This window comes from Mesocricetus auratus, unplaced genomic scaffold, assembly GCF_017639785.1.
Source record: "Mesocricetus auratus isolate SY011 unplaced genomic scaffold, BCM_Maur_2.0 Super-Scaffold_100007, whole genome shotgun sequence".
Taxonomy (NCBI): Eukaryota; Metazoa; Chordata; class Mammalia; order Rodentia; family Cricetidae; genus Mesocricetus; species Mesocricetus auratus.
The window spans coordinates 3,613,447-3,626,094 of NW_024429191.1; positions in this window are offsets into that span (position 1 = coordinate 3,613,447).

Sequence of the window (12,648 nt, forward strand, 5' to 3'; positions counted from 1 at the left end):
GGTCTGCCTGAGATACATGAGCTGCCCACTCCATTAAAATGAGTAATTCCTACAATCCCAGCACTCAGGAGCCCTAGACAGGAGGATTGCCATGAGTCTGAGAGCAGCTTGGGATGTTTATCAAATTGTAGATCGGCATGAGCTATAATGTGAGACTCTGAGACTGTCTCAATCATCACCCCCTGTTGCCCACTTAGAAAAACAAACACAAACACAAAGTAAGTAGCTATCATATTGGACAGAAGCGATACAAATAGTTGAAAGACAGAGTGAGTAAATAATACTCATTAGCAGAAGTAGATGTCTCTGCATATTGAAATTATGAACTATTCTAATTTTATTTGTTTTTCAAGTTGCTATTTTGCTGTTGTTAACAATGTAGCCCAACCTGACCTCAATCTTCTGACAATCCTTTAGTTGTTGTTGTTTTTTGAGACAGAGTCTTTCTATGTAACCCTGGCAGTCCTGGAACACACTTTGTAGATCAGGCTGGTGTGAACTCAGAGATTCGCCTGCCTCTGCCTCCCCAGTCCTGGTATTAAAGATGTGGGCCACTACATCTGGCTTAGGGTTGCTGATTCAACGTATTGAGCGCTGGGATTACCTTTGTGTGCTAACATGCCTCCCTTTACTAATCCCTAATTATTCAATAATGTTACACACACACACACACACACACACACACACACCTTCCTCTGCTAAGAAAAAATAAATAAAATTTGAAAACAGAAACAGAAAAGCAAACATCTAAGCCTAATTGGCAAACTAGCTCATAGGCCAAATGCATTGAGAGATACTTATTTTAGATAGGGCCTCACTATGTAGTCCAGGTTGGCTTTGAACTCCTGTTCCTCCTGTCTCAGATGGCTTAGTGCTTGGATTAAAGGGCCAGAACTCATCTGTTTTTGTATGAACTTGAACTAGACCTAGGTTTTATATTTTAAATGACTGGAGAAAAATCTGGAAAAAAAAGACCAATGAAAACAATACGAAAAGAACTTTTCAGTAGTGTAAATAAAGTTTTATTGGGACATGGCCACCCGGATTCATTTCTGCATGGTTGGTAGCACTGTCGTGACAGAGCTGAGCAGGTGCAATGTGCTCTTCCTAGAAAAAGTTTGCTTCACCCCGAGCTGAGGCCTTCAGGGGAAAGGGCCCATAGCTCATCTCACTCATCTGTTCAGCCTTCACTCAGCTATGTCTGAAGGTATTGTGTGGCCCCACCTCAGGGCTCCCAAGGGAGCAAGGCTAAGCGCGATGGAGTAGGAAAGGGGCGTTTAGGGGCATGTGCTTTGCAAGCTGATTTTCAAGTAGCTCACTCCGCCACCTGTGAAGAAAACTGTCAACTGCTGGAGGCAGCCCTTTGCACATTTATTTCCACAGTCCTGCAGTTTTCCTACCACTGGGACAGTGGTTGTCTGGGGCGGGGGAGGATGGAGGGGAACGGTTGCCAAGAGGGTTTTTCAGGACTCCCTATGTTTAGTGTCTGTCCTGGAGGGCCGTTCTGACTGGAGGTAGGGTGTGTGTGTGTGCGTGTGTGTGTGTGTGTGTGTGTGTGTGTGTGTGTGTGTGTGTGTGTGGCGGTACCACTGCCAAGGTGCAGATGGAGACCTTGGAGAATGTGAAGCTTAACGTGGGGAGCCTAGGTCCCTATCAGAGATGCTGCAACCCTCTCCTTCCCCACCCCACCACACCCCAAGAACAAAAACGAGGCCCAGAGACCCAGAAGAACTTGTCTGGAGTCAAGTGACAAGACATATCTGTTTTCCAGGTCTGTGCTTTGCACAGCAAACACTCAAAAAGCTAAGGGGTCAGAGGAGATGAGTTCAATCCCTAAAACCCAGGTTAAAAACAAACTTGAAACAACTGACAAGACAGGGCCAGGCGAGGCAGTGCAGTGCATGCTTGCAATTCCAGGCAGAGACAACTGATTAAAGATCTAAAATTGTAAAGCTGTTAGAAAAACAAACAAAACCATAGGTCTGAATCTTCATGACTGCAATTTGAATTTGCCACGGTTCCTCCTTTTCTTGTACTTGTTTTCCTCCCTCAGTACTATGAATCAAACTAAAGGCATTGCATTGCAAGCACAGGCTAGGCAGGTACTCTGCCACCCAGCCTTCAGCCCTGCGTCCTGGTTATAAGCACCTCGACCCAAAGCAATGGGAGGGGGGGAGACATAGGCTGTTGTGAAGGAAGCAAAGGCTGGAACCTGAAGGCAGGGATTGAAGCAGGGGCCATGGAGGAGCTCTGCTTGGAGACTTCACCAAGACCTCACGGCTTGCAGTAAGCTGAGCCCTCCCGTCATTAATCAAGAAAATGTCCCATATACTGGCCTACAGGTCAATCTGATGGAAGAATTTTTCTCAGTTGGAAGTCCTCTTCCCAGCAAGCTTTTGGCACACTGACACGCAAAACAAAACAACAAAAACAAAATAAAAACCTTCAATTTAGCTGGGTGATGGTGGCGCATGCTTTTAATTTCAGCACTTGGGAGGCAAAGACAGGTAATCTCTGTGAGTTCCAGGAAAGCCAGGGCTACTCAGAGAAACCCTGTCTCAAAAAAACTTTCAATTCTGCTGTCTCTACCACCCAAGTGCTGAGGCTACAGGCATGTGCCACCTCGTTGGTTTAATGTGGTGGTGGAGATGGAACACAGGGCCTCAGCATTCGAAACAAGCTCTCTCTATTAGCTAAGCTACATCATGGCCCAATTCAAAAATAGACGTGTATGGTTGTTTTTGTCTGTTTGTATGTCTGTGTGCCATGTGTGTGCTTGGTAACCATGGAAGCCAGAAGCAGGCGTTGAATTCCCTAGTGTTAGAGTTATAGGTAGTTGTGAGGCATCATTCAGGTCCTGGGAACTGAACTCAGGTCCTCTGGAAGAGCAACCAGAGCTCTTAACTACTGAGCCATCTCTCCAGGCCTTCTGCCCTCACTCCATTTTCTTTTTAAAAACAGAGTATTGATATATAGCCCAGATTGGTATGGAACTCAAAATTCTGCCTCTGCCTCCTGAGTACTGGAGCTAAAAGTATGTACCACCACACTGCACTCTCTCTGTCTCTGTCTCTGTCTGTCTGTCTGTCTGTCTCTCTGTCTCTGTCTCTGTTTTCCAGGGGGTGGATGCAGTGAGTCATGGATAGTGATGGCTCAGTGTACAACATTGTGAACATGCTTACAGAGCTCCACTGTATACTTGCAAAGGATTAAAATGGTTAATATTGCTGCTTGTTTAGTCACAATAAAAAGTATCCAATGCAGTGTGTCATCCACATAAAAGAGAGACATTTGTTCCTGGCCCTGGTGGGCATATACACATGGTAACTATTTTTGAGACAGACTCTCTCTATGAAGTCCTAGCTGGCCCAGAGGATACTATGTAGCCCAGGCTAGCCTTAAGCTTGTGGCGTTCCTTCTGTCTCTGCCTCCACTGGTGGTTTGAAAGAAAATGGTCCCCATAGGGAGTGGCGCTATTAGGAGGTGTGGCTTTGTTAGAGTATGTGTACTCTTGTTGGAGGAAGTGTGTCACTGTTGGGAGTGGGGTTTGAGGTCTCCTATGCTCAAGCTATGCCCAGTGTGATACACAGTTGCTTCTGCTGCCTGCAGTGCTATGTCTGCCTGCATGCTGCCATGTCCGCCATGATAATAAGGGACTAAGCCTCTGAAACTGTAAATCGCCCCAATTAAATGCTTTCTTTTATAAGAGTTGCCATGGACATGGATTCTCTTCATAGCAAGGAAAGCCCTAACTAAGACAGCCACCCTCACTGGCTTCACACTGTGCAGTCTTTGTCTGCATAGTTCTACCAAGTTGCCTCCTTGACTGGGAAGGATGTCTAGAGTTCATTAATTCACTCAGTGCCTTAGTTACTTGTCCATTGCTGTGATAAGACACCAAGACCAAGGCAACATATAGAAGAAAGTTTATTGGGGGCTTACTGTTTAAGGGTTAGTTAGAGTTCATAAACAAGATGTCAGGGAGTGTGGTAGCAGGCAGGCAGGCAGGCAATGGCAATGGAACAGTAGCTGAGAGCTCACATCTCGAGACACAACCATGAGGCAGTGAGAGCACTAGCTAGGAATGGATGGCATGGGCTTTAAAACCTCAAAGCTCACCCACACACCTCCTCCAACCAGGCCATACCTCCTAATCCTTTCCAAACAGTTTCACCAACTATTCAGTTATTCAAACATATGAGCCTGGGGGGGGGCTTCTCATTCAAACCACTGCTTTCACTTACTGCAATTATCTTTATTTATTTTCATGTGGATATGTCTCTCTGCAGTTATATGTGTGCCCACAGAGGCAAGACAAGCATGTTTGATTCCCTGAGGCTAGTTGTAAGCATCTAATATTGGTGCTGGGAACCAAGAGTCCTCCGAGGAACAAAAAGCACTCTTAATCACTGAGTCATCTCTCCAGCACCCCAATTATTACTTTTCATCCACCCATTAGTCCATTAGACAATTAACACATTTAGTAACTATTCTCTTTTGGGTGCTAGCCTGGGGATTCGATGCCCTGGAGTTGGGATCCAGTATGTAAAAAGTCAGAATCTTGGAACTAAGGGAATTAGTTTCTAGTGAGTGCTTAGTAGGAGAGCTGGTTATGGTGGTACACTCTTGGGGATGGCCTCAAGTTTGAGCTATGTATTAAGTTCTAGGCTAGTCTGGGCTAGAGTCAGACTCTATCTTGAGAAAAACTAACCCCATATTTTTAAAAAAGTGCTCAGGAAGAAGCAATGAGATAATTTACTCAGGGTTGGGGCAGGGATTCTGTCTTGCTTGTCAGGGGTCATCTGGGACAGTGCGACATTTTGGTGGAGGCCTCAGGATGAAGTGAGAGTCTTTCATGGGTTCTCCCTTTCATTCCCATGCACCTTGCCTTTGTGCTGGGACCCTAGGCGACCCAGGCTGCCTCCCCGTTTCCTTTTCTGAGACCCAGTAAGACCTGCCAGTGTTTTATAATTGAGCTGTAGAAACTGCTGGACCTCTGACGTGGCACAGATCTGTCGTAGCTTTGCTCTGCTGTTACAGTGGTGACAGGAACTTTTCAGAGTGGCTAGCTTGAAGAAGACACCGTGGTGGGAAGAGATTCAGTTGGGAGAGCACTTACCAAGCTTGCAGGAAGCCCTGGGTTTGATTCTCAGCTCTGCATACACCAGGGGCATGCTTGCAATGCCAACACTCAGGAAGTGGGTGCAGGAGGTTCAAGGCCACCTTAGTTTGAGGCCAGCCTGAGCTACACGACACCTTGTTCAATTCTTCCCTCTCCACTCCCATACCCCCACTCTGAACCTCCCCAAACCTGGAGTGCGGTGGCACACACTGCCTGTAAGACTAGAACTTGGGAGGCTGAAGCAGGAGCGTTTCCATCAGTCTAAGGCCAACCTGGGCAATTGAGAGCTTCTGTCTTCGAAAGAGAGGAGGAGTCAGGACTGGGAAGAAGAGTTTGGCCCCACTCCAGTCAGAACACACTGGAATAATTGCAACTGGGCAGACAATGCACAGGGCAGTGAGAGGTGAGAGTCTTACCTGCTTACCGCTTACTGAGGGGTCAGTGTGTATAACATTCCAAGAACATGGAAGATGCTAAGCACACCGTAGGTCCTTTTGTCTTGAGCTTGGAGATGTCCTCCTCATAGACAACTGCTTGCCAATGTAGTCTCCAAGTTGTCACAGTTCAGTTTGTAGTTTTTCACTTTATGATGGGGGGGTCAAAGTAATGTGCATTCAATAGAAAGTGTGCCTTTGATTTTGACTTTTGATATTTTTTCCAGGTAAGCATGGTGTAATGGTGCCATCATTCCCTGGTGTGGCCCAGATTAAATGTGTGCCTTCCCACCTCAAGGTCTGGATCGAAGGTGTGACTTCCTGCCTCATGACCCAGATGGTAAGCGTACCCTCCATTTCTGGGTTATAGTTGATTCTAGACAGTCAAGTAGACAACCAAGAATATCACAGGCATTGAACTGAAGTTATTGACTGTGTGCCAGGGTGCCACAGCTCTGGACCATCAATTTCTGTCTGGGATACACCAGGGATGATGGAAGAAGGAAGGGATTGTTCTTCACCTACCCTCACCCCATCAGCACATCCATTCCTTCTCTGGGATCCCAGCAGACCAGCTGCGACCTCAGCCCTGTGGGACTGTGCAGCTACTAGGTTCTTGAACTTTCCACTCATAACTAGCCATTGTTGGACTGAAGCCTGTAAGTCATTTCAATAAATTCCCACATATGTAGTCCATATATGCCTACACACACACACACACACACACACACACACACACACACACACACTCGCCATAAGTTCTGTGACTCTAGAGAACCCTGACTAGTTCAGTGCTTTGGCATTCTTCAGGTCGGGTTCACTCTCAGCTGCGCGTGCTGATGGCAAGCCCAACACAGGTATGTTGTTCACATGCAATGCAATATTCAACAAGTGTGGTCTGCTGTATGACTTTTGAGCATGTTTAAGGCAGGCCAGGCTTAGGTCTCATGTTGGGTAAGACTGAGGTGCATTATTTTAAACTTACATTTTCAATTTAAGATGAGTTTATCACAGGTGACCATTTAAGTAATAAGTCGGTTAAGGAAAATAGAAGACTCAGTTCACGCTCAAAATACGGTGAGTAAGTGACCACTAGTGTGAGAGGTTAGTGTCCCCAAACTCCACAGCTCACTATATGGAGTACAGGATGATGTGCCACACCAGGTCTGAGAATAGGCTTTTATAGTTGAGAGTAGAGAGTGTGGAGGGCCTGACCTTGATATGCCCAGAAACTGCTTTTTTTTGGGGGGGGGGAGGGTAAACTGTTTTCCAAACTCAGGGTGGGAGATTAAGTCAGATTGCAACCTCCATGCTCCAGAGTTTGTGTTGGGGTTGGCTGCTTCCCAGAATTCTGTGAACAGGAGATTTCTTAAAACCTTGGGTCTGTTCCGTGGTCTTGGTGTGTGTGTGTGTGTGTGTGCTGGGGGCTATGGGTTTGTCCTTTAAACCCCATTGTAAGTCTAACACTGTCTTTCCATCCCCAGGGAGCCTCAGGGTCAGAGGGAGTATTATCTCCATTCCCATCTTCACCGTGGGAGGGCTGAGCATGAAGCTAACTGCTGGACACATGAGGACTTTCCTCCAACCATCAGCACTGAAAAACCCAAGACTCAAAAGAAATGTCCCATCATCCTCACCGCTGGAGAGAGCAGCCAAAGCTGGCGTATCTTATGAGCTCCTGGAGGGCCTTGTTTCTGATGCTGTTTGTCACATAGGGAATGATCTGTTTAGCTTACTAGCCAGTGGGCTGTCTCATCACTCCCTCCCCGGGGAGCAGCTACCCTGGGGAGCTGTCCAGCACCTCGATGCTGAAATTTCACAGTAGCCAAAACCAAAGCCAAGTAGGAGCTTTTACTGCCCTGGATCAGAAAATACAAATATTCTTTCTCCCCATCGCCATCTCTCCTCTCTACAGACAAGGGAAGACAAAAACATAACAACACCTACACCTCAGGAAACAGTGTGACACAAAGGATATGTCCTCAAACTGTAGTTTCACAAATCTGGGTTCATTCATAATTCTAGCTGTAACTCTAACGACTTGTATGAGGGGCTGGAGAGATGGCTCAGTGGTCAAGCAAATGAACCACCTTGGAGAGGACTGAGTTCAGTTCCCAACACCCACATCTGTCAGACCACAATTGCCACCAACTCTAGCCTCAGAAGATCCAGTACCATCTTCTGGTCTCTGTGGTTACCCACACCCATAGCACAATCCATATATACATATATATATATTACATATAATATATTATATATGCAAGCATATATAATTAAAAACAAATCCTTTTAAAAAGGCTAGTGTGAATTTACATTGATCACATCAAACCCCTGAGCCTGTTAGTTTTCATCCACAAAGTGAGGATGTGCAATGTTGTGTTTTGTGGGAGAAATGTCTTAGAATTTGTTGTGTGGAGTGGAGTGGCTGACAGATGGCAGCCATGAATGAGGTTGGCCAATATTGTATTACTGTAATAGTCAGTTATGATTTGTGTTCCTCAAGAATCAGATCACCTTGAGACAAGCACGTGAGTGCTTTCTTGGTGGGGAGACTCCGTGAGTAGATGTCGGCATTCAGATTCTCTAGTTAATGATCACAGGGAAAAACTGGGATTCATTCCCTTGGGAATGCTGGACCAGTGCAGAATATTCACTCCAGTCAGCCAGTCGAGAAGGAAGGGAGCTGGAGGACTTCAGCTACCCACCATTGCTCAAGCGCTATTGATGGCCAACCAAGCCTCAGCACTTCTGACTCATCCTTCAGACTGAGCAGGTTCAAGTGGTCAAAAAGAGCCCCCAGGCTGAGTCCAGAGTGGCAGGACAGGTGGCCATGCTGAGATGCTGAGACATAAGGAATGCCTGAGAGGCAGTCTCTCTCTCTCTCTCTCTCTCTCTCTCTCTCTCTCTCTCTCTCTCTCTCTCTCTCTCCCCTAGCTACATTTCTGTCATTGCAATAAAATGCCGTCACCAGGGCAACTTCTAGAAGAAAGTTTATTTGAACTAGGGTTTCAAAGGGATAGAATTCTCTCACGCAGAGGAAGTATTGTGGCAAGTGGCAGCCGTGGCAGCTGGAGCCGGAAGCAGAGTGCACAGCCGCACCTGCAAGCAGGAAGCAGAGAGGACAAACTGGAAGCAAGCAGGGCCTTTCATTTTTAAAGCTCAGTGACACAATCCCTCCAATATGTCACTGACATATTCCTCCATAATTCCCTCTCAGAAACTTCCCAAACAGTGACATAGTTGTGGACCAAGAAGTCACATATCTGGGCCTATGGGGGACAGTGTCTTCCAAACCATTGCAGTATGGATATGTGTGTGGTGTATGTACATGTTCCTGTGTGTGCACGTGTGTGAGGATGTGCATGTGTGTGATTCCACGAATAGCTCAGAGTTTGATCTCTCTCTCTCTCTCTCTCTCTCTCTCTCTCTCTCTCTCTCTCTCTCTCTCTCTCTTCTGCCTGCAGCTCAGGGTGTAGCTCTCAGCTACTTCTCCAGCACCAGGTCTACCTCCCTGCTGCTGAGTTCCCCACCACAATGGTTATGGACTCTGGAATTGTAAGCAGGCTTTCATTTCTAAGTAGCCTTGGCCATGATGTGTATTCACAGCAATAGAAAAATAACTAAGCCACTTCCCTTTTCACTGAACCTGGAGCAGCTTGATTTGGCCATTCTAGCTGACCATCAAGCTCATGGGATCTGTCTCCATTCCCTAAGCACTGGGGTTATGGGCATATATAATCACACTGGGCTTTTTGTATAGGTGTTGCAGATTTGAACTCAGTCATCAGGGTTGGCAGCAAGCACCTTACCCTCTGAGCCATCTTGCCAGTCCCATTATGTCTTGGGGACACTTTGGATATCACTGTTGTGGTGGTATGCAACAAAATAGTCCCTGTAGTCACATAAGGAGTGGCACTATTAGAAGGTGTGGTCTTGTTGGAGGAAGTGTGTCTCTGTCGGGGTGGGCTTTGAAGACTCATTCCTATGCTTGTTATGCCTAGCATAGCACACATCATCCTTCCACTGCCTGTGGATCAAGATATATAACTCTCAACTCCTTCTCTAGCACCATATCTGCCTGCATGCCACCTTGTCCCACCATGATGATAAGGAACTAAACCTCTGAAAATGTAAGCAAAGCACTCCTATTAAGTCTTTTCCTTTATAGGAGTTGCCATGGTCATGGTGTCTCTTCACAGCAATAAGCCCCCAACGAAGTGAACGACTATGATGGTGAGGCAGGGAGGCAGTCTACTTTCTGTAGGTGAAGACGCTAAGCATAGGTCAGTGCACAGGACTCCTCCACAGCAGCCCAGCATGATCCAGAGAAACCTGTTCTGCCACACCCCTCCAGTTTGACAAGTAAAATCTCAAAGGTCCAACTCCCCAGTGCATGATTGGCAGACCCACCTTGACCAAATTTTAACTTCTCTGACCCTCAGGTTTTTCATCTGCAGGATGGGGCTAACTAAGAATCATAGCACTTACTCCACAGGGCTGTATCGAGTTCGGAAAGAAGCATCTTACCCAGGGGTGGAAACTTTGGGGCTGGTGAGCACACCCAAGGGGAAGGTGCCCCATCTTGCACTATTCTGAACTCCTCCCTCTGTGGCTGCCCTCTCCCGGAACATCCAGGTGTGTGTTGCCATAGAAACCTTTCAGTGCTAATGCTCTTAAGAACTTGGCTGATTTTTTTTTCTCCTCAAAATAACCCATGTCCTCAATCAGGTAACACTTAGGCAAAGCAGTTAGATAAGTGAGATTGTTTTACCATCATTAACTTTTGATTGAGGCACCTACTTGGGGAATTTCCACCACCTGGAAATAGGCAGTTAATAGAAACGAAACAGTGTGCGATGATGATGATGATTGTCTTAGTACTTTTCTATTGTGTGACAAAACACCATGGCCAAGGCAACTCATAAAAGAAAGCACTTATGGGTCCTGAGGGTTACAGTCCCTGACATTCATGGTGGGGAACATGGCATCAGGCAGGCAGGCGTGGGGTAGTGTCTGAGAGCTCACATCTGATCCACAAGAACAAGATAGAGAGGGGGCTGAGGGAGAGAGAGAGAAAGGGAGAGGAAAAGGGAGACAGACAGACAGACACACACACACTGGGTCTGGTATGGGGCTTTTGAAATCTCAAAGCCTGTACCCAGGGACACACCTCCTCTAATGAAGCCACACCTAATCCTTCCTAAGCAGTCCACCAACTGGGGGACAAACATTCAAACATGAGTCTATGGTGGCCATTCTCATTCAAACACCAGGATGATGATGAGGATGATGGTGATCATTGCTATGGTAATGCTGATGATGGTCACAGTGGTGACAAGGATGGTGACTGTGGTGACACAATCCACTATGTCATAAGCCCTTCTGCTGCATTTCACATGAGAGACACTGCTTATACTACCAAATACATCCTAGTAAAGGCTCGGACACTGAGCTCAGAGGGATGTGTGCTGGGTGGGCTTTAGTTTGGATGCCAGGTGCCATGTTTTAGCTACCAACTCTCCCACTTCTCAGGAAATCCCTGAGAAAAAAGACATGGGATGAAAGCTTGCTTCGTCTTTGGCCCTAATGTTCAAGCCATTGGTTGGAGAGCCTTTTCCAGGCCACTTCTGAAGCTGGAAATTCTACCATCTACCTGTGGGACTTGACTCTTTCCTGGGTGAGACCTGCAGCTCCAAACAAAATCCTTGGTTGCTTCCTGGATCCCAAAGAAGTAAGAAAAAGGCTGGTACCCCATCTTATGCCTGGCAGGTCTAGTCCTTCAATTCATCCTAGGACAACGACGCAGCCAGGTGTCCTGCCCACATGGCCCCTGATCTCCTGCAGACCTACAGTAGCCTTCACAGGCAACCGGAATGAGGAGGATACTAGACTGTCACTTTCAAGGTGATGGACCTGAATTTAGACTACATACTTGCTATTTCTGAGCCCATGGTCTTGGTTAGCCTGCGTAAGCCTCTGAGCCTTGGCTTATCAACATCTAAATGGATGCAGAGTCTGGGGATATAGCTTAGAGTGATGTATTGCTAAGTATGTATAAAACCCTGGGTATCACTCCAGCACTGCCAAGAAATAAAATGGGTCACTCAGATAACTGTGGACAATGGTTGGTAAATACTTAAGACTGGTTGGTGTGATTTGAGTTGGGGTACAAGAGCAGCTGGGTGCTAAGGGTGCTCAGAACTAGAGTTAGACAACTGTGTGATATAGATTGCGACAGTGAGGGGTCTCTCAAGAGTACCTGAGGGCTCACTTTACAGTAGTTGTCGTTGTCAAGGCCAAAACTCCAGCTGCCCTTTAGGTATGCCCCATTCATGAAGTTAGGCTGCCACCTTGTGGTGAGAACTGTTCCAGGCACCAGTGGGAGCACTGGATGAGGGAGTTGTTCTCCAGCCTTGGACCATAGGGGAAGAGACTGGGAGTCTTTTCTTGGTGATCTTGAAGGTGGGATCAAGAACAAGGTCCAGGACTAGGACTGCAGTTCTGTTGTCAGAGGGCTCACCTAGCACTCAAGAAGCCCTGCCTTCCGTCCCTAGTATCACATAAACTAGATGGGGAATTGGATCTGTAATCCTAGAACTCAAGAGGCAGAGACAGAGGATTATAAAGTTAGGTCATTCTCAGCTGTCTAGTGAGTTTGAGGCCAGCTTGAGCTAAAAAACCAGGAGGGAACACATATCAAAGCCTTATTCACTTTACCAAGGAAAGGTTAGACAGGAAAACATGTTTACCAAGACACACGAAAACCCAGGGGTTTTTATAGGTAATGGGGGTGGGGGTGGAAGATGAGATAGGATTTCTATGAGACAAACCCAGGAATTGTCCTACAGGGCGAAAACATGGTTTCCATGGGGACTATCATCCTAAGCAGGGAAGCATCTGTGGCTTTCGTCTTACGGCCCTGTAAACCACATTCTAATCAATGGCGTATGGAAACACTCTGGCCAAGGTTTTGCTCTAAGGTCACCTTGCACCTCACTTCTGGGCACTGAATCACTCTTCTTTATGCTTCCTGGCATTATGATATGGACGGCTGCTCAATTTACTGTCAAGTCCTGTCTCCACAGACCTGTA